Source organism: Saimiri boliviensis, chromosome 6 (assembly GCF_048565385.1).
Source record: "Saimiri boliviensis isolate mSaiBol1 chromosome 6, mSaiBol1.pri, whole genome shotgun sequence".
Lineage (NCBI taxonomy): Eukaryota > Metazoa > Chordata > Mammalia > Primates > Cebidae > Saimiri > Saimiri boliviensis.
The window spans coordinates 86,582,703-86,604,276 of record NC_133454.1 but is presented as its reverse complement, the minus strand read 5'-3'; the positions used below and the strand labels follow the sequence as shown (position 1 = coordinate 86,604,276).

The following is a 21,574-nucleotide window of genomic DNA, read 5'->3' as shown; positions in this document are numbered from 1 at the left end:
GTGATTCCCAAACCCTAAAAATATTCCGTGTCCAATTTCAAAGTCCCCCCTCCCCCTCCACTTTAAGGTTTGTATAATCCTGCCTGGTGACAGGGAATGAGGCAGGAGGTTTTCACACTTTCTAGGAGAGGCCCCAGGGTTGGGGGTTCTGGTGGGTGGGCTGTCCAGTCCTCTCTCGGGCAGGTTATCCAGTGTCTAGATTGTTTGGGAGAAGGCATGGGAGGAAGGCCAGAAGCCTCAGCCTCAGGCTGGCTGGACATGGGCTGGCATGGATGCCATCTCCCCTGGCTCGAGTTGCTCACCTAGACCTCTAGCAGGAAGAACCTGGGAGTTAGAAGCAGAAGCACCCAGATGGAAAAAGATCATGCGTGGCGCCACAGCAGGCTCCTGCTGCCCCCGTGAGGAGAGGTTGGGAAAGTGAGTGGCTTCCCACTATGTGAGGAGGAAACCACAGTGGAGGGATTCTCACCCGTTTGTGTCTGTGGCTCCCTTGAGAGCAGGCTGGGATTTCGAGGCTGGGAATGTATTATTCCTTAAAAGCAAAGCAAAGCGCACCAGTTACCTAAATGGGAAGGCAGAGCAGCAGTGTCCTTTGAGGCCAGAGAGTCCAAGTATGAGACTTTATAGGATTTTTGTTCTTAATCAGGTCCCTAGCCGGCCCACAGTCCTGCCCTTTCTTGGGCCCAGATCTGTGATGGCTTTGAAACTGCCATTTAACATGACATTACTGCCTCCCAGCATTGGGACTCCTTCCCTTCAGATCTGCTAAGGACCTCCTAACTACTCCCTTCCCTCATGTCCTCTCGCCACCCCTCACCTCCAGAGTCTGCCGTATAGTCCTGGATCAAAGTTTTTATCCTGACCGTGCTTAGAAACTTTATGGAGCTTCTACCTACCTGGCTGATAAAGTCCAGTGATCTAGCCCTTCCTCTCTGCCCTTCAGGCTTGCATCCATCTTTCGATTTGTCCATCGTTCCTTACCAACCACTAAGTGCCTGGGTGCAGAAATACATATGACGGAAAGAGGTACCGTCCTTAAGGAACTCCCGGTCTTTTGGGGAAGGCAGACAACAGTCAATTACAGGGGTTGTAAGATTACAGAGGAGGGGCACCTGTGTGAAGAGCAGGCCGCATCTGTGAGTAGTCATCCACAGTAAACACATTATTACTGGTTAGTAGAATACACTAGTTGCCAGAAAGAAACCAGCGCTAGTATTAGGAGGAATAATGATAATGAAGCTTTTGTATTATATAGATCTTCAAATTAAGCTTGCTAAAAAAAAAAAATATATATATATATATATATATGTTTTTTTTTTTTTTTTTTTTTGAGGCGGAGTTTCGCTCTTGTTACCCAGGCTGGAGTGCAATGGCGCGATCTCGGCTCACCGCAACCTCCGCCTCCTGGGTTCAAGCAATTCTCCTGCCTCAGCCTCCTGAGTAGCTGGGATTACAGGCATGTACCACCATGCCCAGCTAATTTTTGTATTTTTAGTAAAGATGGGGTTTCACCTTGTTGACCAGGATGGTCTCGATCTGTTGACCTCGTGATCCACCCGCCTCGGCCTCCCAAAGTGCTGGGATTACAGGCGTGAGCCACCATGCCCGGCAAGCTTGCTTAAAAATATTAACTCTTTTGGGGCCGGGTGTGGTGGCTCACACCTGTTATCTCAGCACTTTGGGAGATTGAAGTGGCTGGATCACTTGAGGTCGGGAGTTTGAGGCCAGCCTGGCCAGCATATTGAAACCCAGACTCTACTAAAAATACAAAAATTAGCCAGGCATGGTGGCATGTGCTTGTAATCTCAGCTATTCAGGAGGCTGAGGGAGGAGAATCACTTGAACCTGGGAGGCAGAAGTTGCAGTGAGTGGATATGGCATCACTGTACTCCAGCCTGAGTGAAGGAAAAAAAAAAAAGATTAACTATTCTGAGACTTAAAGTTCTTATCTGTAAGTTGGTTAAGCCATAACAACAACAACATGAAGTTCATGTTGTTGTTGTTATGGCTTAACAGGATTGTTGTTAAGAATTAACATTAATGTGATAATGTATATTTGTGAAACAGTAAACAGAAAATGCTTAATAAACATTGGTTATAAAAATTATTATCAGACACAGAAGAAATTTTCTCTTGGATCCTTGGATGGAGCAAAGTCACTGAAATCACAGAGAAAAACATCTCCAAAAATTTGCTCAGCATGAATTCAACGTCTTATTAGCCTATCTGTTACAACGTACCTTACATATGCAGAAAGAATGGCATGAGAGGTCATCCAGTGCAGTAAATGAAGTCTCCTGGATGAAAGTAGTGCCCTATTTTTATCAAATATGGGTTTTTGCACATTGGACTTTTTTTTTTTTAAAGGAGAAACACTTTTATTTTATTTGAGACAGGGTCTCACTCTGTCACCTAGGCTGGAGTGCAGGGGCACCGTCTTGGCTCACTACAACCTCTGCCTCCTGGGTTCAAGCAATTCTGCCTCAGCACTCCTGAGTAGCTGGAATTACAGGCACCCACCACCATACCTTGCTAATCTTTGTATTTTTAGTAGAGTTGGGCTATCACCATGTTGGCCAGACTGGTCTCAAACTCCTTACCTCAGGTGATTTGCCCACCTTGGCCTCCCTAAGTGCTGGGATTATAGGCATGAGCCACTGCACCTGGCCCACTTTAATTCTTTCAAGGTAGTTTGGTACAGTCATTCCCAAAGAGGCAACATTAAAATCACCTGGGAAATGTCTTAAAAATGCAGATCCTGGGGTTCTAACTTTCTTCCCATCCCCTAAACTTCTCCATTATTAGAGCTGGGCAGGGCCTGGAAGTCTGTATTTTAAATAAGTGCCTCCAATGAATTTTGCTTTTATGGCTTACTTTGGGAACCCAGGGACAGCTCCCAGGACTCTGAGGCCAAGCCCTGGGCTTAGTTCTTCCTGGCACTGTCTCTGCCCGCCTGGATGATCTCCTGGTCGCCAAGATTCTTTATGTCTCAGGTGTAAGTATCTGATGAGATGATGAATGTGAGTGCCCATCTCAGCGTGGACTCTGTAAATATAAGGGATTATCAATACTCTTATTTACTGTAGGAATCACTCCTTCCCAGACCCATTTTCTTCCCCAATGACTTAATCAGAGTCACACCAGTATAGCATTTATCTTTTAAGCCTCTGGTTGACTTGACAGGATTTGATATAAAATAAGGAGTAAGAGGCTGTGCTTTGGCTCAACAGCAAGTTTTCACTGCTAAAAAGCCTCTGATTCTGCCCTGTCTGTGCACTTTCCTGTATCAGGGGGAGGGAGAGACTGTACAGGCATTTAAATTGGGACTTGAAAGCTTTAGATTTGTGTTGTCCCAAAAGGTAGCCACTGACCACATGTGGCTATGGAGCACTTGAAATTCAGCTAGTCTGGGTTGAGATGTGCTGTGAATGTGAAATACACCCAGATTTCAGAGATTTAGTACTAGAAAAAGAATGTAAAGTATTGTAATAATAAATTTTATACTGATTACATATTGAAAATAATATATCGGGCTAAGTATATTATTAAAATTGATTTCACTGATTTTTTAAAAAACTAGAAGTTTCAAAATGACATATGTGGCTTGTGTTATATTTCAACAGACACTGCTGTTTAGGTGATAAGTTAGCTTTGGGGGTCAGCTTAAAAAGTTTACGGGGTTTGCTCTGTTTTCAAATTCAAAAGGTAAGTTTTACATTTGAAATGGATATCTAGAACAGTTATTCTGAATCATTGAACTCAACTTTGAGTGTTAGCATTGTTGTTTATTGTCCCTGGTGGTTTTATTGAAGTAGGAATTTTATGAAATAGAATCGAAACGGCATTTAGCAGTTTATCTACTATTTTAAAAAACAGTCTCCTATCATCTCTGGGAGGGGCAAGATGAAAATTGCCTAAGTGGAGAAATTGCTTTGCTTAGATTGAATTTTTATTGCAGAGCTGCAAAGCCCAGAAGATGGCAGTTTACAGCGGCCGCAGCAATTCATTTTTAAACTGTGCGCTTGGGATCAAACTGCTATGAAATACCGATGAAAGTATCATTCACTATCTTCCTTATCGTCTTTGGCCTTCTCTCCGGCACTCTGTTTCTTCACTCTCTTCCCCGATGGTGTTTGGAGTGCTAGTGTGTGACACACAGCTGGGAACTCACCCTGGAAGGCTGAGAAGAGCAGCAACAGCCGAGTTGAAGTAGGTGCTAGTCATTGAGTTTCTCTATAAATGGTGGCATTCCTGGGAGTTCAGAGCAGTGAACTTGAAAGTGCTAAAGGCCCCCATGTCTACTCTGTAGTGAGATTATGAGGAGAGTAGGAGAAACCAGAAAGCAGGATGTCAGGGATGCAGAAGTGGTTGTTAGTAGAAGCCCGGCTGAGGATCAAGTTCCCTGCCATTAGCTGTTGACATGGGCTTCAGTGTGTCTCCTGCAGGCCTCAAGCCTTTCTGCTCAGACCTGTTCTGAGGGAATGGATTGGTTCTGTATAGTCAATGAGGCACAAAATCTGACCCCGCCCCCCAACTTTGAATTTGAATTCCACTATCACTAGCTATGTGACCTTGGGAACACCACTTGAATGCTCCATGCCTCAGTTTCCTCATCTGTCAAATGGGCATCAGAGAACCTGTGCTGAGGGTTAATTGAGCAAATACATGTAAGGTCCTTAGAAATTACCCATGAGTAAGCACTCCATAAACATTGGATTTATTCAGGTAGCAATATTTATGCTTCCATGTACCAGGAGCTACACTGGGGCACAGCAGTGAACAAGGCAGCAGAAATCCCTTCGAGAGAGGTGCTTTCAGCAGAGGAGTTCAAGAGGTGTTTGTTGCTTATAATTCTCCATGCTTGCGCACTGGCTGAGGGCCTTCACACACAATGCTGCTTTACTTTATGTGTTAGGTTTTGACATAGTAGTCTGGTTTTTTTTTTTAAGGTTTTAATTACAAAACCTTGGGTTTTATTCCTAGCTAACCCACTTCTTCATGGTATGACTTTGGGCAAGCTGCAGAAATTCACTGAGGCTTCATTTCCTCATGTATAAAAAAGCTAATAAATAATCAAAGGAGAGTGTGAGAATTAAATGTTGTATTAAATGAGATAATGCCCGGAAAGCTCTTAGCTTATGCTTGGCTCATAGTAAGTGTTCTGTAAATGTTAGCTATTATTGCCATTGCTTCTAGTTCTAGAAATTTTATGAGTCAGTGGTTCTAAATTAAAAATTCACCAGGCTAGCAGAGGGGAAATTGAATCAAATTCTCCTGTGGTGCCCCCTGTATGGGCTAGATTGTTCATGAGTGCCTTGGAAACCATCTTCGTTTTCAGAGAAAAACAATAGAGATCCAAGCATTTAATAGAGCAGTCTAAAGATAGATAATGAGTCCCTCTGTCATAATTGGGGCATCCAAGCTGGACGACTGGTCGGCAGGGTTGTTATAAAGGGATGGGCCTTGAGCTTGCAGTTTGCTTCCAGCTCTGAGATTATGGAGCCTTAGGTCATTAACATTTGACATCCTAGGGAGGGGAACCAATTTCTGAAGAGCAAAGGGTGACCTCGGGTTTGCCACCTCCTTCACCCAGCCAGTAAGGGAAGCTCACTTTGACATGGCTTCTACTACTTTTCTTCTCCTGAGTGTAGTTATTTCTCGGAGGGAAGTGCTAGAGTTGAGTTGGAGAAAGATGTGCCACATCTTCACTGAATTGTTCATCCAGAGAGTGGAGGGCACCTGGTTCCTGGTATCAAGCTCAGCCCTAAACTTCTTTCCCCAGGGGTGGAGTAGATAGAAATGACTTCAGAGCCAAGTGGCTAGGGAGGACTGGGCCTGGGTCTGCAGCCCTGGGGAAGCCACAGGCAGCTTTAATTCAGGGCTCCATCACTCCTCTCCTTTTGTTTGCCACTCTGGCCTTACCTATGGGAAGTGAAAAAACAAAGGCACTAAGTTGGATTCATTTGTCCTTTAAAAAAAAAACAAAAATAGTTATCTTCATTTTTAAATACTTACTGGTTATGTCAGGCCGTTTATTTACTTTTAAAGGAACCAGTTCTTGAGCATCTACTAGTGCAAACCATCTGTTAGCCACCAGAGAGAAAAATAAAAGAATCCAAGCGCGGTGGCTCGAGCCTGTAATCCCAGCACTTTGGGAGGCTGAGGAGGGCAGATCACCTGAGATCAGGAGTTCAAGACCAGCCTGGGCACTGTGGTAAAACCCCGTCTCTACTAAAAATACAAAAAGATTAGCCAGGCATGGTGGCGCCTGGTTGTAGTCCCTGCTACTCAGGAGGCTGGGGCAGGAAAATGGCTTGAACCCGAGAGGAAGAGGTTGCAGTGAGCCAAGATTGCACCATTGCACTTCAGCCTGAGTGACAGAGCAAGATTCTGTCGCAAAAAGAAAAGAAAAGAAAAGATCTGAGATACTTATTTTTCCTTACCCCAAAATAGTTGAGTTCTTTCATTTTTTCAGAGTACCTGCTATGTGCCAGCCACTGTACTGAGAAGACACAAGTAGTGCTTCTCCCCCTGGAAGGTACAGCACAGTAGGGGAGGCAGCTCAGTTCCACTGAGCTAGGAATGTTAAAGTTTTGATTGTTTATGAAGAGGGAGACAGACCCACAAGGCTAACCCTACTTGCCCCAGGCACCAGTGGCCCTGGCTTTGGCTTGGCAAATGTGGTGCCATTCTCTGAACTGCTGGATTTTGACTCGCTTCCTGTGGTGATGTCTGCATTTCATCAGATCTAGGGGTCAATGAAATACAGCTGGTCAGTTACTTCTGCCCAGGGAGCTCAGGGTGAGTCCCCAACCCGTTCACCCCAAACACATTTTCTATGCCAAGGCAGCCTCTCACTCTTCGTAACCTTTGCAGCAAACCAGAAATCCTCTGGCTCCTTAATAGAAGGAAGGCCTTGATGGGGTGGAGGGGGGTATGTTGCCAAGCTAATCGGTCTGGGAGAACATGAGGAGAGAAAAAATGAAAAAAAAAAAAAAAAAAAAAAAAAAAAAAAAAAAAACAAAACACCAAAAACAGTGGCCATGAATGATCTACTTTGTGAGTGACAGTATCTGCATAGTTTTAAAACTAGAATCTGTGAATCCCCTACACAGTATTTCTTTAACTTTAAGCATTCCTGTCTCATCTCTGCATTTTTGCAATACCCATGTAGTATTTTTCTTTAAATTGACTCAATAAAAATGAAATAAGTAAATTAAAAAATTTTTATGTTAGTCTTTATAGTTTTTATCTATGTTGTATAACTATTATTCATTATACATTTTTTCTTTTTCTTTATTGTTTTTCTTTTGATAAAGAGTCTTGCTTTGTTGCCCAGGCTGGAGCGCAGTGGTGCAATCTCAGCTCACAGCAACCTCTGCCTCCCAGACTCAAGCAATTCTCCTGCCTCAGCATCCCAAGTAGCTGGGATTTCAGGCTTGTGCCACCACACCTGACTAATTTTTTGTATTTTTAGTAAAGACAGCATTTCACCATTTTGGCCAGCCTGGTCTTTAACTCTTGGATTCAAGATGATCCACGTGCCTCAGCCCCTCAAAGCGCTGGGACTATAGGAGCGAATCACTGTGCCTGGCCCATAGTAAATTTTCTCAAATGTTCTTGCCACATTGTCAAAGATCTTGGGGCATCCTTAGGTGTTTGCTCCATTCTTGGGAAGATTTTGCCTAAAAAGTTCATGAATGTTTCTCTAGGAGATCTTTGAATCTTCTAAAATTCAAAATTGTGTTTATTGTCAAAAGTTGTGTTTATGTATTTGTTTCCTGGGGAAGACATTCCAAAGCTTCCATCAAGCAAGGACCAAAAAAGGATAAGAGCCACAGTTTGTGGTTTCTGGAATTGTGTCTGAATATTATTTATAAAAATGTCATTTTCCCAGGAAGAGAAACATTGTTTTTTACATCCATTACAAGAAATGGATGTTTTATTCCTAAAGCATTCTATTTTTCAATGAGTTGCATATAAACTGCACATTGAAAAATGGTAATGGCCTCTCCCACATCTCTTTCTCATCTCTTATCTATTCTGTTTTCAGCCTTCCAACATGTGAATGTTAATCGTTGTGGAGGAGGGTGACTATTTTCTGATCCAAAAATCATGTATGGTCTGATTAAGGATTTTCATGTATATATTATGCCTTTCAAAGGTATAAAGAGAGAAGTTCCATTACACATTTAATGAATTATCTTTATTAAAAAAGCAAAATTGAAAAAAGTGAGGAGGGCATCTATCTAAGGATATTGAGAATGTAAGTTCATTGTAAATATGTGAACAGACCAGTAAATGTTTCAGAGAAAAAAATGAGCACAAGGAAAGCTGCTCTTTGGGGCATAAATACATGATAAAGGGGCCATGGAAAAAAGCACCATCGTGCTAGATCACACAAATCAAACAGAATGCACTATTTGTATAAATGCGGACGAAGCCACGTGTCTTTCCCTGCCTCTAGGGTAACACACCAGGCAGGGGACACAAAGGGCACCCTGTTCATTCTTTCCAGCTCAGCCCCTTAACCTTACGAAGAATATTAGAACGTTTGTGTTTGTCTCCTACCTCCTTCCCCTGAAGGTCTGTGAACATTAGATATAATGATAAAGTAGAAATAGGAATTTGAAATCAGGACAAGGGAAAAATCTAAGAAAGAGGAAAAAGGCAAACCCAGGGGGCTGGGAAGAATACGAAGGCACTCTCTATGTTACTGCTGAGCTTCACATTTGACTTGGAGCTTCTTGGCAGCCAAAACGAAAAAGGAGACAGGGTATACTTTCTGGATTTCACTGTAAGAAAAGAAAAACATCCTAGTTAAGGGGTAGCTAAGTCCTTTCTAGTTTGTTTCTTTAAGTTAAAATTTCTTATAAACAAGGTCCTCTTGGACTTTCTTCTTCTTTTTTTTTTTTTTAAAGTCCATGTTGGTCAGGCTGGTCTTGAACTCCTGACCTCAGGTGATCCACCCGCCTTGGCTTCCAAAGTGCTTGGATTACATGTGTGAGCCACCACGCCTGGCCTTGACTTTCTTCTTTGCTTTATTCACTACTCATTATGTGGCTCCTCAGACTGGGCCAATTTCTCATTTTAGGTGGCCATGATACAGATGGCCATATACCTATCCTTTGTAGTGCTTATCATAGATGTACATTCTCATGTGCTTAGATGATTATTTTGAAAGCTTGTTTCTCTACCAGACTACAAACCTCACGAGACTAGGACCATATTGTCCTCAGTGCCCAGCCCAATCTTGGCACATGGTACACCCTCAATAAATGTTTGTTTGAACAAATGAATGAGGCCAAAGCAGCCAGGGATTTTATGTGACTGATTCTTGAAGTGTCTTCACAGAAAATCGAGGCTCCTTCAAGCGTGCAAACTGTGTGTTGTCCAGAGAGCTTGGTGACCATCTCCAAGCCCATTTTACTCCACGATGCCCTGCGGAGATTGTTAATAATGACTCCAGTGTGTTACAGTGTACCTGCTATAGATTCAGTCCTGTAATTGGTACGTGGTACATGTTGCTGATAGTCCTCAAAGAGGAGGGAGACTGAGGCTCAGGGGGAGGGAAACAGCTTGCTCAAGGTCACATTGCTGATAAGAGTTACAGTGAGCTCCGTCTGACCCCAGAAGGCATGCTCTTTCCTTTCTGCCTGCTGTTTCTGAACCAGAGCCACAAGTGTCTGTGTGAGTTATGGGTTCTTATCTCTTGGCAATTAGAACAGCTCAGCAAGGGTATTTCTGGCACAGGCCATTGCTGCTTTCTGACAGCTGCTACATTCCAGTATCTCCCGAGTTTAGGGGAAAAGAAAGCCCACACCTGGGGTTGGCAAAGACAGTCTCAGAACTCATTTTCCCTGGTCTCTGCACATGGTGGATGTGTTTATTGCTCTTGTCACACTGTCTCCTGAAGTGCAGACACACTAAAGTTGAATATTATTTTCATAAAAGCCACTGGAGAGAAAGGGAGAGAAGAGGCATGATTCAGGTGTCTTCAGGAATATAATTGGATTTGCCCAATGACTGGGAGAGTGGAGGTGGGAAACGACAACATGCCCGGAGGTACATTTGATAGTGCTTTTGATTCCATGTTTGTCAGGCCTGGGTTTTTAATTGCTTTGTCCCTGTTGTCATTATTCTAATAGAGACCTGATTTTTAGAATGGGGCTCATTACCATATTAAGCTTTCTCTGTTCAGCAAGGTTGGCAAATGGGATGTTCTCCTGGCTCAGGGTTGCCACCTACCGTGTACTGTATAGATTGTCAATCTTCAAGATAGTAGAAGGCAGTAAAACACTTTTCAAACTGCACCAAGGCATAATTTGATCTGTCTTTTCTTCCACAAGGTTGCAAGTCTTCAGGGTGAACGTTATAAGCATCTGTCATCACTGTGTGTCCTTGGAGTGCCAAGATTACTGGTTCTAGTGAATTCCAGTGATTAAAAAAATGCTAGACAAAAATACCAATTTTCCTTTGCTCCCTTGAGAATGAGCCTCAAAAACATGTGCTGCCTGCACATGGGGATATGAGTAATTGCAACATTCAGGATTGTGTAGAGAGACTATCCCTGAAGAAAGCACTTAGGGTGATGTTTGTAAATGCCACAAGGCTTTCAGTTCTATCCTTGGCCTCCTAGTCTCAGTAAATATTTTGGTTCATATCAGTGACACTGATAATTGTGACCTAATAATTTTTATGTCTCCAAAGTTGTGCTTCCAGGCTGCTGGCTATTTCATATTCTAAAGTATGTTTCTGCCTTTAAAAGGACACCAGAGAATAGTATGCCTTTACCTTCTCACACAAGAAAAGGACTGACTTGTTTGATCTACTTTATTTATTTATTTACTTACTTATTTATTTTTTTAGATAGAGTCTCACTCTGTTGCTCAGGCTGGAGAGCAATGGCGTGATGTTGGCTCACTGCAACCGCTGCCTCCAGCTTCAAGCGATTCTTCCGCCTCAGCTTCCTGAATAGCTGGGATTACAGGTGCACACCACCATGTCTGGCTAATTTTTGTGTTTTTGTGGAGACAGAGTTTCACCCATGTTGGCCAGGCTGGTCTTGAACTCCTGACCTCAGGTGATCTGCTGCCTTGGCCTCCCAAAGTGTTGGGATGACAGGCGTGAGCCACTGTACCTAGCCTCACATTCTATCTTTATTTGTGGATAGATTTAGGTTCTTTTTCCCGACTTCCCCACAGTGAATTTGACAAGTCTTATTTGGAAGAAGTAGCATAGTTATTGAACTGGTGTCTTATTGTTTCTAGTTTGAATGGTAAGAGCCCAAAAATCACCCATACACATATACTACATTAAGATTTCTGCCGGGCGCGGTGGCTCAAGCCTGTAATCCCAGCACTTTGGGAGGCCGAGGCGGGTGGATCACGAGGTCAAGAGATCGAGACCATCCCGGTCAACATAGTGAAACCCCGTCTCTACTAAAAATACAAAAAATCAGCTGGGCATGGTGGCGCATGCCTGTAATCCCAGCTACTCAGGAGGCTGAGGCAGGAGAATTGCCTGAACCCAGGAGGCGGAGGTTGCGGTGAGCCGAGATCGCGCCATTGCACTCCAGCCTGGGTGACAAGAGCAAAACTCTGTCTCAAAACAAAAAAAAAAAAAAAAAAAAAAAGATTTCACCTACTTTCCACAGAAATTATTGTTGAATCAATTAGGGACAGAAAAATATGAAAAATACAGGTGGTAATTATAACCAGACTTTTTTTTTACAGTAAGATTTCAAAATTTCGAAGTATTTTGCATATTAATTAGGATATTTCTTCCCCTTAACCTCCAATTAATATCTACATTAAATAACCTTTATTAATTACATGAATCTGAATGTTGAATATCCAGGAATGTGAAGACCGTACCTTGAGTATTCATTTATTGCTTTATCCTGTTCCACAGTGGATTTGAGGTAGCTTATGGGAAAAGGATGAAATATGAATAACAAAATAAAAGAATCAGGAACAGTAGGAATGTAAATCATATTAGGAGATTAAGCCTAAGGAGACAAGGAGAGTGGTAATAGCCTGGTACTATTTCTGTTTAGCTAAAAAGCCAGTTCATTGGACAAGATGATGTGGCTGTTTTTTTCTAAAGCAACTTGGAAGCTACTCTGGGTTTTGGAAAGCTCTGTGTAAACATGGGCTGCTTCATGTTCCTGACATTTCAGCTGAACTTTGAAAATTGCTTTTTTTCCTCCCAACCTCTGCCTGACCCCCAGCACATACCCACTTTGTCTGAGCCAAGGAGGTGTCAATTCTAAAAGTATTTTATCAAGCGAGGTTGGCATTTTTCTGGAAATGCTGTAACCTGGGTGCCAGTGGGGCATTTGGGAAGCTTATTTTGGAAACCCTTTCATTATCATGGCACTCAGGCCCTTGTGAGTGGTTCCAGAACCTCATACCCTGAAGGCCTGCAATGATAGGAAGACCAAAAAAAGGAAGTGTTGAAGTGGAAGGGGGCGATGAAGCCCTCTTCTCCCAAGTCGGCAGAAGGCACGATAACCTTTCCCACGGCTCCGGTCTCCAGCCTCTCCTCCAGGACCAGAGGGCTTCCTGTTGCCGTCTGGAGGCCTGGTATGCTGGAAGTCATCCTGAAAGAATGCTGCTTAGATAGGCTCCCAGGAAGCTGATTCAGAGGATGGGGCTGGGATGCGTGCAGACTTTGTTGGATCCCAGAGAGTCGGCTGGACAGGGTGCTCTCAGCCTTGAAGCAAGTTACAATCTTATGCCATGATATGGCTCTGCTCTTGCTTGTTACAAGCCACTGAAGGTCTCTACCTGGAAAAGCCACCTTCTCAATATACTCAGTTAGGATTCATAAGACTGTCAGATGCCACAGATTACATCTCCCGCCCTTTCCCATAGCTCATTGCCTTTGTGACTTTTCCTCTTGGGACATTTAATCGATATGTCAAACTAACATGTCCAAAACAGTTCTTGATCAATTTTAACACCTCCCTTCCCCTTTGACTTGTCCTTCTCTCCCAAGCTTATTCATCTCAGGAAATAGTGCTGGCATCCACTCAGTTGCTCAAACAAAACCCTGGAAGTCTTGTTTTTTGCTTTCCTTCTCTCCTGTCATAAACCCCATCAGTAAGTCCTGTTGGCGCTACCACTAACACACTTGGCAAAGCTGAATCCCTCACAGGAGTTTCACTGTTGCCATTTTGGCCAGCCACCATCCTCTTCTGCCTGTATCGCTGCAGCAGTCTCTTTACCTTGTCTTCCTGCTCTTCCCCACTTCTTTTCAGCGCCATTGGCATAGCCCTGTAGTCAGACTGGCTTTGCATACTAGTTCCTCTACTTTCTGTGATGGGCAAGTTACCTGACCTCTTTATGCCTGGGTTTTGTCATCTGTAAAATTAGGACTATAATAGCATTCATTTCAAAAAGTTTTCATGAAGATTAAAGGAGATCATACATACAGAGTTCTTAGGACAATTCAGAGCACATAGTTAAGCACTGAGTAGGTATTAGGTTTTTATTTATTGTCCTTAATCCCCAGGCCATTGTCTACATAGAAGATACAGAAATCTTTTTGAAAAGGATCAGATTATGCCTCCTTTCTTTTAAACCTTTCAATGGCTTCCTATTGCCTTGGGAAGATCACCCAAATTCCTACTAGGTATTATAAGGCTAACGTGACTCCTCTACTTCATCTTTTTCTATCCTTTCCACTGGTCACTGAGTTCCAGTCTCACTGTCCTTCTTCCTTCCCAGCAATAAATTTAGTTTATTCCCATCTATTCTTGTGCCAGGACGGCTCTTCCCCTAGGCCTCAGCTTAAATGCCACACCTTAGCGAGGTCTTTCCTGTTACATACCCTGACCTGGACATATCAGTTTGGTTTCTTCATAGCACACATGGATATCTGAAATACTTTGCTTACTTATTATCGGTATTTCTGTCTCTCTGTCTCCTCTATCACTACTTCATCTACTATGCGTACTATGCATGATTTGTAGAAGGACTAAAAATAAATGTTGTTAGTTGACAGGCTGGGCATGGCGGCTCATGCCTGTAATCCCAGCACTTTGGGAGGCCCAGGCAGGAGGATTGTTTGAGTCTAGAAGTTCAAGACCAGCCTGGGCAATATAACAAGACCCTGTCTCTACCAAAAAAATTGAAAAATTAGCCCCGTGAGGTGGTGTGCACCTGTAGTCCTGGCTACTGGGTGGGGAGGCTGAGGTGGGGGGAAATCGCCTGAGCCCAGGAGTTGGAGGCTGAGGTGGGAGAATCACCTGAGCCCAGGAGCTGGAAGCTGCAGTGACCTATGGTCATGCTACCACACCCCAGCTTACGTGACAAAGCAAGGCCATGTCTCAAAAAAAAAAAAAAGGAATTGATAATGATAGCCACCATTTATTTAGTACCTACTGTGTCCCATGCTGTTATATCATTCTGTTATTTAATCTTCATAACAATACTACAGAGGCAGGTATTTTTAGTCCCATGTTAGAGTTGAGGAATAGTGGCTCGGGGAAGAAAAAAATTATCCAGGGCTCCCCAGCTGGTAAGTGGGTGAGTCCAGATTTTGACTCAGATCTGTGAGAATTCATGGAGTTTAAGGGTGACAATGCTGGTGAGTCGAGAGCGTTCACACCTGGCTTATGAGTATAAGATGAGACTGTGCAGGTGCCAAAGGTATACCATCCTCATCCTTTCAAAATTTGACAGTTTTATAGACCTTTCTGTGTGGCCAGTGCTTCCTTTACTTGTATTTTTCTCTTTCTGGCACTCTTCATCATGCCCTAGTTTTGTAATTTTGGAAAACTAGGTATCCAATATCCCAAGAGGTACCAATAGGATTCTGTTCAGCTTCTTTTTTTTTTTTTTGTAGATGGAGTCTCACTCTGTCCCCCAGGCTGGAGTGCAGTTGCACAATCTCTGCTCACTGCAGTCTCCATCTCCTGGGTTCAAGCAATTCTCAGCCTCCCAAGTAACTGGGATTACAGGTGCGTGCTACTATGCCTGGCTTTTTTTTTTTTTTTTTTTTTTTTGTATTTTTTTAAGTAGAGATAGGGTTTCACCATGTTGGCCAGTCTGGTCTCGAACTCCCACTTGCAGTAATCTGCCCATCTCGGTCCCCCAAAGTGTTGGGATTACAGGCGTGAGCCACCGCACCTGGCCTCAGCTTCAATTATAAATTAATTCAAGCCTCCTTAGGTGATTCCTGTTAGAAGGTAAAGATAAACAGGTATGTTAGGTCTTCGTGGCCTCTTAGCTTAGAATTTCTCAGTGTGGGTTCCAGACCACAAGCAGCCCAATCACTGAGGTGCTTGCTAAAATGCAGATTCCTGGGCTCACGCTAGACTTTTGGCATTAAATTCTCTGATGGTGGGCCTCTGAAATCTGGTTTAAGCAATTCACTTACTTCAGTTTTCTGAGTAGCTGGAATACAGGCATGCGCCACCACGCTTGGCTAATTTTTTTGTTTTTGTTTTTTTTTTTGAGACGGAGTTTCACTCTTGTTACCCAGGCTGGAGTGCAATGGCGCGATCTCGGCTCACCGCAACCTCCACCTCCTGGGTTCAGGCAATTCTCCTGCCTCAGCCTCCTGGGATTACAGGCACGTGCCACCATGCCCAGTTAATTTTTTTGTATTTTTAGTAGAGACGGGGTTTCACCATGTTGACCAGGATGGTCTCGATCTCTTGACCTTGTGATCCACCCGCCTCGGACTCCCAAAGTGCTGGGATTACAGGCTTGAGCCACTGCGCCTGGCCTTTTGTGTTTTTAGTAGAAATGGGGTTTCACCATTTTGGCCAGGCTGGTTTCGACCTCCTGACTTTGTGATCTGCCTGCCTTGGCCTCCCAAAGTGTTGGGATTACAGGCGTGAGCCACTGCACCTGGCTGAAATCTACATTTCTAATGTGAGGTTGTTCTGGTTAAAATGTAAGTATGAAGATCATTGGTCATAGTTGTTCTAGCTTATTAGGTGTTTGGTGATTTGGTTTTGTTCTTTGATTTTAAAAAATCAGTAAAGCTATTTATTAATTATTTGTTTTATTAAAACTCTTTTTTGGATGGCTTTTGGTCTCTAGCCATGGAGCAAGCAGGCTTCTTCCCCATGTTAATGGCTCCTGTGTGCCAGGTGCCAGGCCCAAGTTGTCTTCCTTGGTCATGTGCTCCATGTTTCCAGCTTAGGTGAGGCAGGGAGCCTCATTTCTGTCTCTGAGCTGTTTCCTGGTTCTAAGGCACTGGCCAGCTTTCCAGTGGGTGGACCTTCTGATGCATTTGGTTCCATTAAAATTGTTTTTAAAATTCAGGTTTATTTTTGTTACTTTCCTCCCAGAAGCAATTCTGGAATGATCAAAATTCCCAGCGCTTAATGTTTGTGCTTTCCTCCTCTCTGTTCACTCTCTAAATAAAGGCCTCATGTTTTAATAGACACAATAACAGTAAAATTAGCTTGATTAGACTCTAGGTGGATTTAAAATGTAACCTAATGGCAGCTCTGTCTGGCTTGGAAATCATGCGTTTTATTTTGATCAGAGAATGTTGGTATTTGCAATGACTGGTAAGGGATTAAATGATTATTGAATTAAAGTGGTCAAATTATACAAGCATCCCTTATCTTTAGATTCATTCCTGGTGGTTTTGCCTGTTGTGTTTTTATTTTTTATTTATTTGTTTTTGAGGCAAGGTCTTTGTCTGTTGCCCAGCCTAGAGAGTGAAGTGGCACAAACAGCTCATTGTAACCTCTAGCTCCTGGGCTCAAGGGATCCTCCTGCCTCAGCCTCCCAAGTAGCTGGGGCTGTAGGCAGGTGCCACCATGCCCGTCTACCTATAGTGTTTTTAAAAACTTGGCCCCTCGGCTTGGAGTTTTAATTCTACCTGCCTTCATTCCTTGGATTAAGAGTTCCTGAGTAATGCCGCAAGAGAAAGTCAACACAGTTGTCTTTCTTACCTCTGTTTTTTCCTCTGGTCTATGAGCCCTCTAGGTTATTGGAAAGCTCAAAATGGGAAGCAAATTGTAGTTTAACAGCCTTGCACCAAAGCACCCACAACTGGCCAGCTCCCTTCTCCCCCCAAAAATCCCAGCACATATTTTCATTGAAAAATAATCCCCTACACTGAGATGGTGCAGTTCCCTTTGTTCAAGAGCTTTTACATCCACCCCCTAAAAGGAAAGTAGGGGCTTAATTAGGCTATTTACCAAGGAGAGGTGGAGGCAGAGATCACCCAACCAGTTACCACTGAGCCCGGTCTTATCTATGGCTTGCTTTTATTCAGCTGGTTCTCGCCTGTGTGCCTGGTGGCACACCAGGTGTGAGAAAAGCAAGGCGAACACTTTTGGGTCCTTAGGACCAAGGGTGTGTGCCTTATATGCTCTCAGCTTATTAAGAACTCAGAATATTTGGTAGAGAGTTTTGGGAGTAAGGGACAGACCCGTTAGCTGATGGTCATGGCTGCTTCATTTTGGAACCTTTAGTTTAAGCTTCTGAGCATTATTGTAAGCACAGCCAAGGAGGTAAACGTAAAAATAATGTTCTTGCCAGTTTTTCCTGCATGGTATCCTAGCGACGGTGTACTTTCTGTCCTTGGGTGTTGGGGCACCAACTGAGGCCGTATCAAAGCTTGCAGAGGGGAGGAATATGAAGGGCACGGTCAGTCATCCCTTTAAAAGTCAAGGCATAGTTTCTTTTTAGTTTATCTTTCAGAGAGTTTTTTAAATGCAGTTATTTTTAAGCAGCATTTTATATTGTGATTACCAAGGTAATACATGCTATTGTCTGACAACTTCAAAAACACAGAAAATCCCAAGGAAGGAAGTAAAAATCAACTGTAATTCTGACATTGTTAACATTTTGGTAAATATCCCTCTAGTAGTCATTTATTTATTTACTGAACTTTCATACAATGATTAGTTTCTAAAATTATAGTGTATGGTTAAAAAAAAAACCCTCAGGTGCCCTAAAAAAGTCAAATGTACCCTAAACTACCATGGACAGTAATTTTTATACATACTAAAATTAGACTTAAGAGCAACAGAAAGCTACATGAGGGCCAGGTACAGTAGCTCATGCCTGTAATCCCAGCACTTTGAGAGGCCAAGGTAGGAGGATCATTTGAGCCCAGGATGTGAAACCAGCCTGGACAACATAGTGAGACCCTGTCTCTAAAAAAAAATTTTAAAAATAAATTAGCTGGGCATGGTGGCACACGCCTGTAGTGTCAGCTACTCAGAAGGCTGAGGTGGGAGGACCACTTGAGCTCTGGAAGGTTGAGGCTGCAGTGAGCCATGATTGCACCACTGCACTCTCATGACAGAGTAAGACTGTCTCAAAATAAAAATACAAAGAAAAAAAAATCTGGGAGCAAAACCAATCTAAACTTTAAGATTACTATCAAATCCCTAATGGTGAGTAGATGGTAGCAGAAAATTGAATTCTGTTCCAGTTTCCTCTAAGGTTTATTTCATTCAGTTTTTTTTTTGTTTTTTGAGACAAAGTCTCACTCTGTCACCCAGGCTGGAGTGCAGTGGTGCAATCATAGCTCACTGCAACCTCAAGCTCCTGGGCTCAAGAGATCAAGAGATCCTTGCACCTCAGCCTCCCAAAGTGCTAGGATTATAGGCGTGAGCCACCATGCCTAGCCCAATCTGTTTTTGTTTTTGAGATGGAGTCTCACTCTGTTAGCAGGCTGGAGTACAGTGGCATGATCTTGGCTTACTGCAACCTCTGCCTCCCAGGTTCAAGGGATTCTCCTGTCTCAGCCTCCCAAGTAGCTGAGATTACAGGTGCTTGTCATCACACCCAGCTAATTTTTGTATTTTTAGTAGAGATGGGGTTTCACCATGTTGATCAGGATGGTCTTGATCTCTTGACTTTGTGATCTGCCCACCTTGGCCTCCCAAAGTGCTCGGATTACAGGCAGAAGCCACTGTGCCTGGCCCACATTCTGTTTTAATATTAAGGTTCTATAACTTTCATATGGGTTGATAAATTTACTTGTGAGAATGACTTGCCATAGTGGCATCACATTTTGCCTCAGATGGTAGGTTCTGAGTCAGCCAGTAAGAAAAAGGAGCACAGATGCTTACCACTTCCCTCCCCTGCAGACAACACACACACTCACACACACACACACACACACAATGGGGATAATTTGTTTTGTAACATTTTGTTTTATTCAACAGTGTTTACTATATCATTTTAAAAGTTGTATGTGTTCCACTATAGCACGTACCACAGTTTATTAACCAATTTTCTACTTGTACATTTAGGTCATTTCCAATTACTTGCTGCTATAAAAATGATGCGATGAACATCCTTGTGGATAAATCTTTGTGCTCCTCCACAATTAAGTATTCTGGATAAATTTTTAGTTGTGGACTTGATGGTTCACAGGATATGAGCATTTGAAAGCCCTTTAATTCATATTGTCAAATTGTCCCCAGGATCATTGCATGCTTCCTTCAAAGTGTCTTCTTGCCAGCATTACTGGAAATTATTATTCAAAGGAGTCTTGCACAGCATTTCTTTTTTGCTTTTTTGGATGACCCAGGGCTTCTGTTCATTGCCTGGCCAATTTATCCTGGAAAGAGTAAATGAAGGGAGGCTAGAGATAAGTGCTGGTGGCTGGGCTGGTTGTGGGAGAGGGTGGGGAAAGATCACAGAAGGGTGAGCTTGCAGGGCATTTCTTTACTCTGGCCTCCAAGCTATCTTCAGCAGACATCTAAAGACAGAATATTGCTTAATACTTAAAGGGCATATATAGTTTTAAAAAGCGTATTCACTATTATAATTTTTGATTTGGAAAATAACTTGGTGCCTTGTCACCATAGAAGAATGGGAATGACATTTGTATATTTACCCAAAAGGAAGTATGGGTTTAAAAAAAATAAGGAAAAACAGTGTTCTAATCCAACCTCTCATTTTGTTTTTGTTTTGTTTTGAGACAGGATCTCGCTTTGTCACCCAGGATGGAGTGTATCACAGCTCACTGCAGTCTCAAATTCCTGGGCCCAAGCAATTCCCTCCCCATCCCCGCTCCCACCTCAGCCTCCCCTACGGGTACAGGCTACCGCCACCACTCCTGGCCCAACTTCTCATTTTAAATAGAGACACTGATTCCAGACAGTGGAAGAGATTTCTGTATGGCCACACAGCAAATTGATAACTGAGTTGGAGCCTCAAGTGAAGGTTCCGTAATTTCTATACAGTGCTCTTTTGTGGAGGTAGGAGAGCCATGGGTCAGGGAGAGATGAAAAAACAGACATAAGGGCGTCTTTGGACAGATAGCCATGCTCTTTTCTAGGGCCTGGGAGCCATCTTAGGCCCCACCTGGATAAAAGCCCAGATGTACCTAGCATGACATTTCCACTTCTGCCTAATCATCTCCACCTGTGAACAGAAGCAAGCTTACACTTTAATACTCAGTGGTTTTGCTTGAACTTTCCCACCCTCTGGGTCACCTCTCATCTTTGTCAAGTATCACTTCTTGACTGCCAAGACTTGAGGCTCCCTGGTGCATTCTTACAGCACCTCTGTAATCCCCTTGCAACAATGGTAATTACCTTGTTCTGTGTTTAATTTAGGTCTCCCTGACGACTAAAAGCACTATGAGTGTAGGAAGTTTATCTGTTGCTTCTGGCATATACTAACCCTTAAATGTTTGCACGTTTGAATATTTGGATAGGTGCTAATGAATGAATTAGAAGTGTGTGTGGGCTGCTGGGAGGTACTGTTTCTGATTGCCTGCAGGACCAGGAGAGCGGTCTCTTATTGCCAAGGGCACTGAGAGACAAGGAAAGAAAAGAGACATAGTTGAGGTTGCCAGGGCAGGGGCAAGCCAGAGGGTATAGTCTGCTTTGCTGGGTGTCTGACAGCGGCCTCCTGGGCGATGGGGTCAGCGGTCACCTCCAACTAAACATTCATTCCTGGCTTGTCAGAATCCGTCCCCCTAATTTAGTAGGGGTTATTAGAGAGAAGCCCCCTAGAATAATTCTGGGGAAGAGAATTCAAGGTCAGGACTCTTGGAGGGGAGACGACAGCGACCCGGGTCTCCTGCAGCTTGGTCTTCCCAGCCGATGGGCACTTGCGGCAACGGATGATGGGTCTGCTGGTGTCTGGCTAGACGCCAGAAAAGCGCGGTTCTGAGGCCGCAGGTCCTGCCCCTCCGCCGGTTTCCCTCCCTCTCCTCAGTCTTTCTACCCCTCCCACTTGCAGCATCCTCTGCGAGGAAAGGAATGTGGTGCGATCGGACGCGCGGTCCTGGCCGAGCGGCAGCACCTGGGGCGCGTTCTGGACCGCCAGGGTCTCGCGTCTGGCGCTGCGCCACGTGCTTTGGTCGGTGCTGATGTCAAGTGGGTGTGGGCTCCTCCGAAAGGCCCCGGCGAGGACGAGGAGGGCGCGCGATGAGCCGCGGGCGAGCTGAGGCCCCGGCGCACTCCGTAGCCCAGCGCCGCTGACCGGTGGCCCGCCCGGGCTGGCGGAACAGTCGCATGGAGCCGCGGCGCTGCCCGCCCTGGGACGCGTGCCCCGCCACGCTGGGGATCTGGCAGGGGCCGCCAAGGGGGGCCTGCAGGTGCGTGTGCGCGCTGTAACTTTTGGGG

At 43.9% G+C, this 21,574-nt stretch overlaps 1 protein-coding gene across 6 annotated transcripts in view; it reads left to right on the top strand.

Annotated features, from left to right (window-relative positions):
• Positions 1-21,574, top strand: part of PLEKHA7 (pleckstrin homology domain containing A7) — a 248,434-nt gene that overhangs the window by 72,191 nt on the left and 154,669 nt on the right. The window contains exon 1 of one of the 6 annotated variants that reach the window (XR_012518113.1): positions 1,983-4,209. The exons of 4 other annotated variants lie outside the window; for them this stretch is intronic. The gene's annotated coding sequence lies outside the window, so the exon portion shown is untranslated. Of the gene's footprint in view, positions 1-1,982; positions 4,210-15,014; positions 21,547-21,574 lie in introns of those variants that run through there. One more of the 6 variants, XR_012518112.1, reaches the window with a different exon arrangement.